At 54.5% G+C, this 10,014-nt stretch overlaps 1 protein-coding gene and 1 long non-coding RNA gene across 4 annotated transcripts in view; one reads left to right on the forward strand and one right to left on the reverse strand.

The window, feature by feature from the left end:
- Il21r (interleukin 21 receptor) overlaps positions 1-7,319 on the reverse strand; it is a 32,922-nt gene extending 25,603 nt beyond the window's left edge. The window contains exon 1 of one of the 3 annotated variants that reach the window (XM_013076469.3): positions 6,978-7,319. The gene's annotated coding sequence lies outside the window, so the exon portion shown is untranslated. The remainder of the gene's footprint in view (positions 1-6,977) is intronic. The other 2 variants (XM_021237366.2, XM_087208841.1) reach the window with 2 other exon arrangements.
- On the forward strand, positions 2,369-4,975 carry LOC110344191 (uncharacterized). Its single transcript, XR_002386593.2, has 3 exons — positions 2,369-2,781; positions 3,100-3,269; positions 4,143-4,975. It is a non-coding gene; the product is annotated as an uncharacterized LOC110344191 (long non-coding RNA).
- Positions 7,320-10,014: the final 2,695 nt, after the last annotated feature.

Consider the following 10,014-nt stretch of genomic DNA (forward strand, 5'->3'; position numbering starts at 1 on the left):
CTAAAGTAAACCTTTCCTCCTTACAGCTGTGGGTGTTGGGTGTTGTGTCCCAGTGACAAGAAAGTAACTAAGACAATTATATGCAAAAATTAGCTCAAGAAATCAAAGGGGCAAATCTTCATGACATTACACTGGGTGGCGATTTCTTGGCTAGAAAGCCAGAAGCATAGTCAACAAGAGCAAGCATAGAAAAGGACTACAACAAACTTAAAAACTTCTGCTCAGCAAGGAAATAATCAACAAGATCAAAAGGCAACCTATAAAAGGAGAGAAAAAATTTGCAAAGCCTATGTTTGATAGGGGATTAGTATCTAGAATAAAAAGAACATCTCCAACCCAGTAACAAAGAAACTCAAAATATCCTAATTTAAGAATGGGCAAAGGAAAAAAAAAAAAAAAGAATGGGCAAAGGACTTAAACAGATATTTCTCCAAAGAAGATGAACAAATGGCTAACACATATATGAAAAGATGTTCAGTATCACTAATCATCAGAGAAATGAAGATCAAAACCATAATGAAATATCTCACACCTGTTAGGAGGGTTATTATTGTTACTTTTTAAATGGCCAGTGTTGGTGAGGATGTAGAGAAGTTGGAATACTTCTGCACCTTTGGAGGGGTTATAAAATGCTACAAAGTTTTGCTAATTTTTAAAAAATGAAAAATAGAAACATCAGGTATACATCCAAAAGAATTCAAGGTGGCATCTTTTTTTTTTTTGGTACTGGGGATCAAACTCAGGAACTTGTGCTTGCAAGGCAGGTGGCAGAATCACTGAGCTAAATACCCTGCTAAGGTGGCATCTTAAATACTTTTGCACCTGTGTTACTGCCCTAGTATTTATAATAGCCAAGATGTCCAAGTAATCTAAATTCACTGACAGGTAAATAGATATAAAAAAAATTAAATGTGGAATATTATTTGGGCTTCCAAAAGAAGAAAATCCTGTCATAAGCTACAGCATGGACGAAACTTGAGGAATTAGGCTGAGTAAAGTAAGTTACAAAAAGACACAATGCATCTAAAGTCATCGAGCTCACAGAAACAGAAAGGAGGCTGGCAGTTGCCAGGGACCGGGGAAAAGGGATGGTGGGGAGCCGCCTGAGAGGCACAGTGTTTTGCTCACGCAAGATAAAAGTCTGAAGATCAGTTCTCAACAGTGTGCATATAGTCAACAGCGTCATATTGTACACTTCAAAATTGTTAAGTGTTAGAAACAAAACAACCTTATTGGTTAATGAAGTTGCAGCCTGGGACCCTCTGCTTTGCACCAATATACCTTCTTCCACTAGATTAGCAGAGGAAGAACCCTAAAAACATTACAAAAGCAAAGGCAAGAACCCCTTCTCTAAGTGGATGCCACAGCTATACCCCTACAGCCCCAGCTCAGCAGCAGGCTAAGGGAGGAGGCGCATTGAGCCCAGGAGTTGGAAGCCAGCTCAGGCAACATAGACAGAGTCTGCCTCAAACCAAACCAAAACCCAAATCAAAACCAAGACAGATCTCTTATCTGTAGTTGGTTGAAGTGGGTTGTTTTGGTAACTACCTGCATGTACATCTAAAATCTAACTTGAAAAATATATCAATAAAGTTGCCAGATGTTTTTAAAAATCATGTATTTCTCTAAGAATAAATATCAAATTTAAAAATTATGCGATTTACATAAATATCAAACACCCAAGAATGACTCTAATGATTTACAAGACTTATAAACAGAAACCTATAAGACATTTCTAAGATAAATTAAATTAAAAGAAATAGAAATAAATGGAGGAACATACTGACTGTGTTAATGGATTGGAAGATTTAAACTTTTCCATTTTCTTCAAATCGAACTAAAGTTTCAGTGAGATCTCAGGGTTAAAAAAAAATACTTCAGCAAGATTTTCTTTGGTGGAAATTGACCAAATTATTTTAAAATTTATATAGAGATGCAAAAAGCTCAAAATAGTTTAGATAATTTGAAGACTATCAAGACCTGTAAAATAATCAAGAAAACATGGCAAAGAGAAACAAACTGGCTGATAGAAAAAAATAGATACTCTAGAATTAGACATAATAATTATTTGATTTCTGATAAATGCATCTGTGAAAAGCATGGAGAAAGCATGACATTAAAAAATGATGCCATATTAGTTGACTATTCATACAGGAAAGAATGCACCTTGAAAAATACCCATGTCTCACACTGAGCATGAAAATAAATTCCAGATACACTGTAGGTACAAATATGAAAGTAAAACAATAAATCATCCAGAAGAAAACACAGGATAAAATTCCCCTAACCTCAGTGCTGGCAAGTCTTCTTAGGTGGCACAGAAAGCTTTCACTATAAAGAAAAAAGACTGATGAACTTGATTTAGTTAAAATTAAGAATTTTTGTCACCGACAGTTCCCAGTAATAGAATGGAAAATAAACTAAACTTGGAGCAATTAGAGAGAGAGGCAGACAGAGCACGCCTAGGGAAGGGTGTAGAGTGGCCTCCCTCGCGTGGCTGCTCAGTATTGTTTGCGCTCAGCCAGGGTGACCTGACGCCCGCTTTGGAAAACTGCTGAACAGCGGGCGGGCGCAGTGGTTTCTTGCAAGGTCCCAGGCAGAGCGGAATGCATACACCAGGAAGCCAGCAGGCCTGTCCGGAGAGGCACGGCTCACAGCCTCCGGACTGGAGAGAGCCCAGTTGCTGGGCTTCCGAGCCTTCCTCCCCTGCCCACGACTAAGGAATGAGCCCTTCTCTGCGCCTGGCCCTGCTGCACGGAGCCGCAGAGCTGAAAGTGAAAGGTGAGGGCCCCCTTTCCCACGGCCAGAAGAGGGGCGTGGGTGCCGCGGGACTCCCCGGCGGCGGCGGCGGCGGCGGCGGCGGGAGCGCAGTCTGCGAGAGCCCTGGGACCTGGAAGGAGAAGCTGGTGAGGCAGGGACTTCCCAAGAGGGAAAGCGCAGGAAGAGCTCCTGGTCCCGGGTCACTCTGCCTGTCCTCAGGCCCCACTCCACCCTCAGGGACCCTGACTCCCCGGCGTACTGAGACCCCCCCCCCGCACCCCCGGGACTCAGTGCCCCAGCTCTCCCTGCCCGCTGACTGTCTGCCTCCCTCCCACTCAGATGTCGTCTCCGCCTGGCCCTGACCCCTCCAGCGAGTGAGTGACTCCTTCCTCCGGAGCCGACCCTTCACCAGAGAACAGGCTCAGGATGCCCTGGCCCTGTCTGTGCAGCAGGGACCATTGCCCTTGGATACTGCTGACCCCTAGGGACTGCCCAGTGCCTCACATACAGTAGGTGCTCTTGACATGTGTCACGTGGGTGACTAAATGGCAGACCGTGCTTTCTACCCTCATGGGTTGTGAGGGTTACTGTCGGTGACAGTATCTTCACAGGCTGTATCCTCCAAGCTTGCTTTGACTTCTCTTTCTTGTGTTGAGAGCCTTATGTCCACAGGAGAAGAGCTCCAAGGCTCTAGGTTTCCCTCCCACCTCAGGACCTTTGTACATACCACGCTCTCTGCCCAGAATGCTTTTCCCCAGCTTGTCTGCATTCTCCCCCTCAGGTTTCAATGTCAGTGAGAATGAAATGGCTTTCTGAAGGAGCCCCTCCACTGTGTTTCTCTCCTCTGCAGCAGTTTCCATAGTGGGCTTGGTTTGGTGACTGGTTCTGGTGACCTTTCTCTGCCCGGAACACCAGCCCCACAGGGCGGGGACTTGCCTGTTTGCTCACCCCGGCATTCCTAGTGCGCTGGCACACAGTAGGTGCTCAGTGAGGAGAGAGGGCTGGTGACTGAATGTGTGCGCAAGAGCTGCTGGGCAGGGTCATGCAAGGAGCAGCGGCCCCTGAGGGTCTCGGTCTCCCCTTCAGCCTTGTCACTGTCCCCAGGAGCCCCGAGGCTCCTACTTGGGGCCACACCCTCAGCTCCCAATCTGAGTGATGTGCCCGTGACAGCAGGTAGCAACGGGGACAGTCCAGAGAGGGTGCTGGTTTGCCCAGCATCACACAGCAGGTGCTCAACTGAGCAGGGGTCTAGCTGGGCTGGGAAGAACTGGCCAAGTGGCTGTGGGCGGAAAGGAGACTGCAACAGCTCAAGCTGGGACGTGGCCACCTCTTGTGCTTCTCTGAGCCTCACATGGCATCTGTGGATTCCCCTGCCCTGGCAGCCATGAACCCGTGCCAGACCCACACCAGGACGGTGCAGACGAAGCACGGAAAAGAAGGCGCTCTAGACCACAGCTCGAGGCTACGTCAGGAGCCAGCAAGCTGCGCTCTGCCTCCAGCCACCCGGCCTGGGCCAGGAGGCCGACTGTTACTGATGTGGAGACAGACAGGGATGCTCCTGGCTGCCCATCAGGGCCTTGGCAGACGAGGGAGCAGAGCCTGGAGAAGCCCAGAGTCCTGGCCATGGGACACAGGACCCCGAGGGGGCCCTGGAGACCGTTGCTCTCGCTGGGCTGCAGAGAGCTGCAGGTGGGGTCCCTGCTGCAGGTGTCCTGGCAGCTGGGGCGCTTGCTGGGGCCCTGCCCGGCCTGGGGAATGTTCTCAGATGGTGTAGCAGTTCCAGGTTTACTCAGAGCTCTCTTCTGAGCTGTCATGAAAAGTCCCTTTGGCCTGGGGCCCGGGCAGGCTGGGGCGGTGGGGCCTGTGAGCCTTGGGGGGGGGCGAGGGTCCTCCCAGCTCCCTCCCCAACTCAGCGGGGCCTGGAGAAGCAGGGGAGAGAGGGGCAGGGGGCAAGAAGACCCTCGTCTTGGGGCTCTCTTTTCTTCCCTTCACAATGGCCTCCTGGGTGACCCTAGAAAATGCCCCTCCCTCCCCAGCACTCAGTTTCCCTGTCTGTCAAAGGGGTGTAGAATCACCCTAAATCAGATCCATCATTAGGTGAGGACTCAGTACATGCTGGTGTTCCAGCCAGTGACAAGACTATTATCACCAAAAATAAAGTAAAACCTAACAGTTACTCACTCCTTTCTGTCTCTCCCTGTCCCTCCCGTGTCTCCCTCCCACTCCCTCTCCCGCTCTCTCCCAGTTCTGGGGATGAACCCAGGGCCTGCACACTGATTGAATCTCTAGCTCTTTTTTATTTTTTTAGTTTGAGACAGAGTCTCACTAACTCCTGAGTCGCCCAGGCTGGGCTGGAAAGTGTGGTCCTCCTGCCTCAGCCTCCCAGGTGTGGGTCACCATGCCTGGATTGGCTGCTGCTCCCTGGGAGCCCTGGGGGGCGCTGCCGAGCACGTGTCCCTGTCACAGTGCTGGCTCAGACTCGTGCACCCCAGGCACAGGGCTGGAAACAGCTGCTCGGGGTCAGCGTGTGTGTTAAGGCCCACAGGGACGCTGCAGCCTGTCCGTCCTCCTCCCTGCATTCTGACAGAGACCCCATTCTGGTTCCTACGCCCATTTCCTCTTATCACACGTGAGGCCCCCGCTGCAGAGAGCTGTGGGGCTGGGACTTGAACCCAGGTCCGGCCCATTCCCGAGTCCCACGTCACCACTGGCTCCCTGCCCTCCCCACCCCAGGGCCCCAGGGTGGGCTCGGAGGGGAAGGTGCTCCATCCTGCCTGGGGCCCCTCCGCCTGCACACGCGCAGTCCCAGGCACCAGAGAAGCCAGAGCCTCCCCAGGCTGGGCTGCCGGGCTGTTTCCTTCTCCACCTCTCCCGCCTCCTGCTGGCGGGCTGCCCCGCACTCCCTCCCCTTCCCTCCCTCCTCTGAGGGCTTGTGAGGGAACTGGACACAGCTGGGGTAGGTGGGCAGGACTGGGCTTCTGCAGAGCTCACCACCGGCACCTGAGGCAGGGCCCCTGCACCGCGGGCCGCCCGCCACGGGGCGGATGCCCAGCCATCAGGCCCTGTGCCCGGCTTGAAGTGGCCCAGGCCAGGAGTCACCTTTCTGCCTCATCCTGCCCTGCAGGACGCTCCTTGCCGTCACACGGACCCTGCATGTCCCAGTCCCAGTTGAGCTGGGACCAAAGCTGTCCCTGCCGAGCCTCAGTCTGGTCACCTGTGAAGGGGGCTGCACGAGGCCACCAGCCTCACCTGTGGTGAGCTCTGGGAGATCCTCGAGCGCCTCCACCCGGTGGGCTCGGGGGGCCCATGGTGCAAACTGCCCTAAGGGACAGGGTGTCTGCAATCCCGGCTTTCACATTGTGCCCTGCAGACCTTGCAAGCAGCCCCTAGGATGGCGCTGCCTTCGCCCCACTTTACAGATGGGCAAACTGAGGCTGGAAGCAGCGAGACCTGCGTGTTCACCCTGCCAGGGAGTTGAGCGGCCAGGTTTGAGCCTCCACCATGTGCTCTGAACCACAGGGGAGGGCAGGTGTTCTCCTAGGAGCAGCCTTGTGGCTTTGCAGTGTCCTGGGTCTGCGTCCTGAGCTCCTGCCAGCTCTCCGTCAGGCTCTTCCCCCTCGTTCCCCTCCCTGTGTCCACCAGGAAGGAATCTGCCCATTTCTCACTTTCCTGTGCTCGGCCCTCAGCCTCCACTTGCCTCCTCCTGACTCCCTCCTGCCCACACATGAGAAGCTTCGCCTCTTCCCGTCGGAGCCCGGCCCGGGGCTCATGAGGACGAGGAGCCAACGTGGGGTCACCTGATGTGACTGTCCAGCGCATCCTGGCTGCGTGACCTTCCCAGGCCTGACCTCCCCTCTGTGAAACCCCCTTTGAAGGATTAGATGACATAAACGCGATAAAACAGGGAAGCGAGCCCTGGTGATGCCCTCCCCACCCAGTGGCCCACAGAGGCGCCCACCGTGCCGTGCCTGCCTGGAGCGCCCGTCCGCGCCTTTGGGGAACTGCTTCCCTCGCCCACCCCTGCTCCTTGATCTGCACAGAGGGTCGCCCCGGCCCCCACACCCCAGGCCTCCTGGAGGGTCCGGTGTTCTGAGCTCTCCGGACCAGCGGACCAGCAGCCTTTCGTGCCGGGTCCCCAGCTGTGCCTGGGCTGCCCGAGGCTGCCGCCCGGGGCAGAGCAGACCCGGCCCAGAGAACAGGGGCCGCAGCGCTGTTACCTGTCGCTTCCGTGGTCAGAAGTCCATGCTGGAGCCGAGCCCCGGGCAGGCTGGCGGCTTCCTGGGGGTGCCAGCTGGGCTCCGGCGGGGCTGGGAGTCGAGGGGCTGAGGAAGCCAGTCTGGGCGAGAATCGGCAGCCGGCCCAAGCCCCAGGCGGTCACGGATGGAGGTGAGCAGGTGTCGGAGCGGGAGACAGCGGGACAGGAGGAGGAGGGAGCCACACGGGGGGACAGAGGGCCGGGAGGGCAGGGACAGCGGGCGGCCCTCAGTCGCACGGGGACGCCGACCGGGGCGCAAATCCGGGCCCGCGGGCGGCCGGCGCTGCAATCCCCAGCTGCAGGCGGGAGGAGGATGTGGGGAGGCCCCGCCCTTCGCCCCGCCTCGGCGCCGTGGGAGCCCGCGCGGCCAAAGGTCACCTGCGAGGAAAACCGGGGGTGACAGCCACCTCGGGCCAGTGACATCATCCAGCATCCTCAGCCCCTCGAGAAGGGCGGCTGGCCTGAGTCCCCGCTTCTCACAGGCGTGGGGACCGAGTCCGGGCTGTGAAGAACTGGGGCGGTCCGGGGCGCCCGCAGCTCTCGGGGTGGGGAGGCCCAGCCGTGTGTCCCCTGCAGCCCCTCGCCCTCGGCCGTCTGCCCTGCAGGTCAGAGCTTGGGACCCTCTCCCTGTGACCCAGCTCCCGTCCGGCCTCCTGCTTCAGCACTGCAGGCGCAGGCCCGTCCCCGGCAGGAGAACTGCAAGTTTGAGCCCAGCCTGGGGAATCTACTGACTCGATTTCACAATAAGAAATACGGAGGACTGGGGACAAACTCGGTGTGAAGGCCCCCGGTTCAATCCCCAGTACTGGGGCGGGGGTGGGTGAGTGGGGATGTGGAGAGAGAAAAGGACAAAAGAAAAGGAAACCCGGGAACAAAATCCAGCCAACTCAGGCCAGAGACCTCAAAAGGGAGGAGCCAGAAAACTGCCCCCATCACCATCATCATGACTACAGGATCCCCACCTTGCAATGCGCCGTTCCCGCGTGATCTTCTTTTACCCACAAACCCTTGAGGCAGACACAGAGACTGAGGCTCGGAGGAGAGAAACATCCCCAAAGCCACGAAGTGTCCGAACTGGGATTTGAACGAGGGGCTCTGATTGACCTGCTTGCCCAGGCTGAGGCAGGATGAAAAGTTCTCAGGGTGGGTGGGATTTATGACACAAGCCTCCTCTCTCAACTGACTCAGTTTTGGGGAATGCTTTGCAGCTGGTCCACATGACCACTCCAGAGGAAAAGAGAAAGCATCTTTCTATTTCTTCATTTTTCCCCCCCTTTTCGTGTTTGAGGAACTTGGTGCAAATTCCCCTGTGGTCCTCTGTAGGGTGTCTGTTCTGTAGACACAGCATCTCCTCCCGACTGCCTCCCCGCCCCAGGACGTCCTGGAAGGCAGTCAGATTTCCTTTTCTTTTGCTTTTTCTTAATCTTCAAAGTGAATCTCTGATACTGGCCCTGGAATCAGCAGTGGCTGAAGGATCAAGGATAGTGGAAGGGTTAGTTTTTGTGAAGTGCTCACTCTGGCTAGGGTTTCAGGACTTTAAGAGGCTCAGTCTCTGCTGGGTGTGGTGGCGACAGAGGAATCTCGAGTTCCAGGCCAGCCTGGGTAACTTCAACCAGAGCTCAAAAAAAAAAATAAAATGGACTGGGGCTGTAGCTCAGTGGAGAGCACCCCTGGGTCCCATCCCCAGTATCCACCGCCCAAAAAAAGCACGGTCTCGAACCTCAGATCTTGAGAAGACACCTACTGCCACCACTGTCTCCTCCTCTCTGAGTTACAGAGAGCAAGGGAGGCTGGCCAGGCTGCGACTTCTCCTTGCCTCCTCTCTCCCTCTCTCGCTTCACGGAAATAGACACGGAGCGGCAGCCCTCCTCGAATCTATTATTCTTGAGGGAGAGACAGACAAGCACGGAAAGTGGGCATTATACGAGGTGCCAGAGAAACCCACAGGAGGCCAAGGCCGTTATAGTGGAGGGAGCCGGACCCGGGGCAGTGTTTTAGGCAGGAGGACCTGCAGATGCAAAGGTGGTGAGGAGGGAAAGAATGCAGCTTGCCCCAGGAGCCTGGGTCGAGCAGGGGAGGGAGGGGCAGGCAGAGGGATAACACCTCCTGCAGGCCCCGGGGACCTTGCAAGACCTCGAAAGGAGGGTAGATTTGGTTCCAATGGAAACAGGAAGTCACTTGAGGTTCCCAGAGGGGCTCAGTCCAATTTACATATCAGAACGGGGCTCAGGCCACCATGTGGGCAGTGTGGGGGGGGGGCAGGGGCCCCTTAGTCTCTAGTTAACAAGTAGGGGGTTTTGGAGCTGGAAATTTAACAGCTCCCATCATCATGTCTGTTGGGGTGAACATTAGTCCCCAAAATAGATGTGTCTTCAGAGAGGGTCCCATTGATACTTCCTTTCTACTATCTTAGCAATCAGCCAGTGACCCAGCCGAGATTCCCTACCTATTTGGAGCCATAAAGGAAAACAAAGCAGGAAGTACCCTTCCAGCCTTTACAGAGCTCTGAGCTGGAGCTTTCCACATTTAGCCTGGCTGACTACAGCTTTGTCTCAGCCCTCACTTCCTGGGGCAGGGCCCAAACCTCAGCCAGGGAGACAAGCCCAGGGGCCTCACATAGCTTTCTGTGCTGCAGCAGCCCTGGACAAATGGGCTGCACTCCAGGTTCCTCGGCATTATGGTTTAGATCTAAAATGTGCCCCCCCCAAAAAAAAGAATGTTCCCCAAAGCTTCTGTGTCCAGAGATGGGGCTTTTGAAGGGCGATTGGATCAGGGTGCGCCATACTCATCATGGGTTAATTCACTGAATTTGCTGTTAGGAGGTGAGCCCTTGTTGGAGCAGGCCAGGCAGGCACCAGGGGCCCATGAATCAGAAGACTCAGTATATTTAGGACTGCAAAGCTTCCCAAATTTATCTACAGATTCAAAGCAATCCTGTCAAAATCCCAGCAGGCACCTTTGCAGAAATTAACTAGCTGAAATTTACAGGGAATTTAAAA

Source organism: Heterocephalus glaber, unplaced genomic scaffold (genome assembly GCF_053883595.1).
Source record: "Heterocephalus glaber isolate CG9 unplaced genomic scaffold, H.glaber_assembly_v1.0 deba00000943, whole genome shotgun sequence".
Lineage (NCBI taxonomy): Eukaryota > Metazoa > Chordata > Mammalia > Rodentia > Bathyergidae > Heterocephalus > Heterocephalus glaber.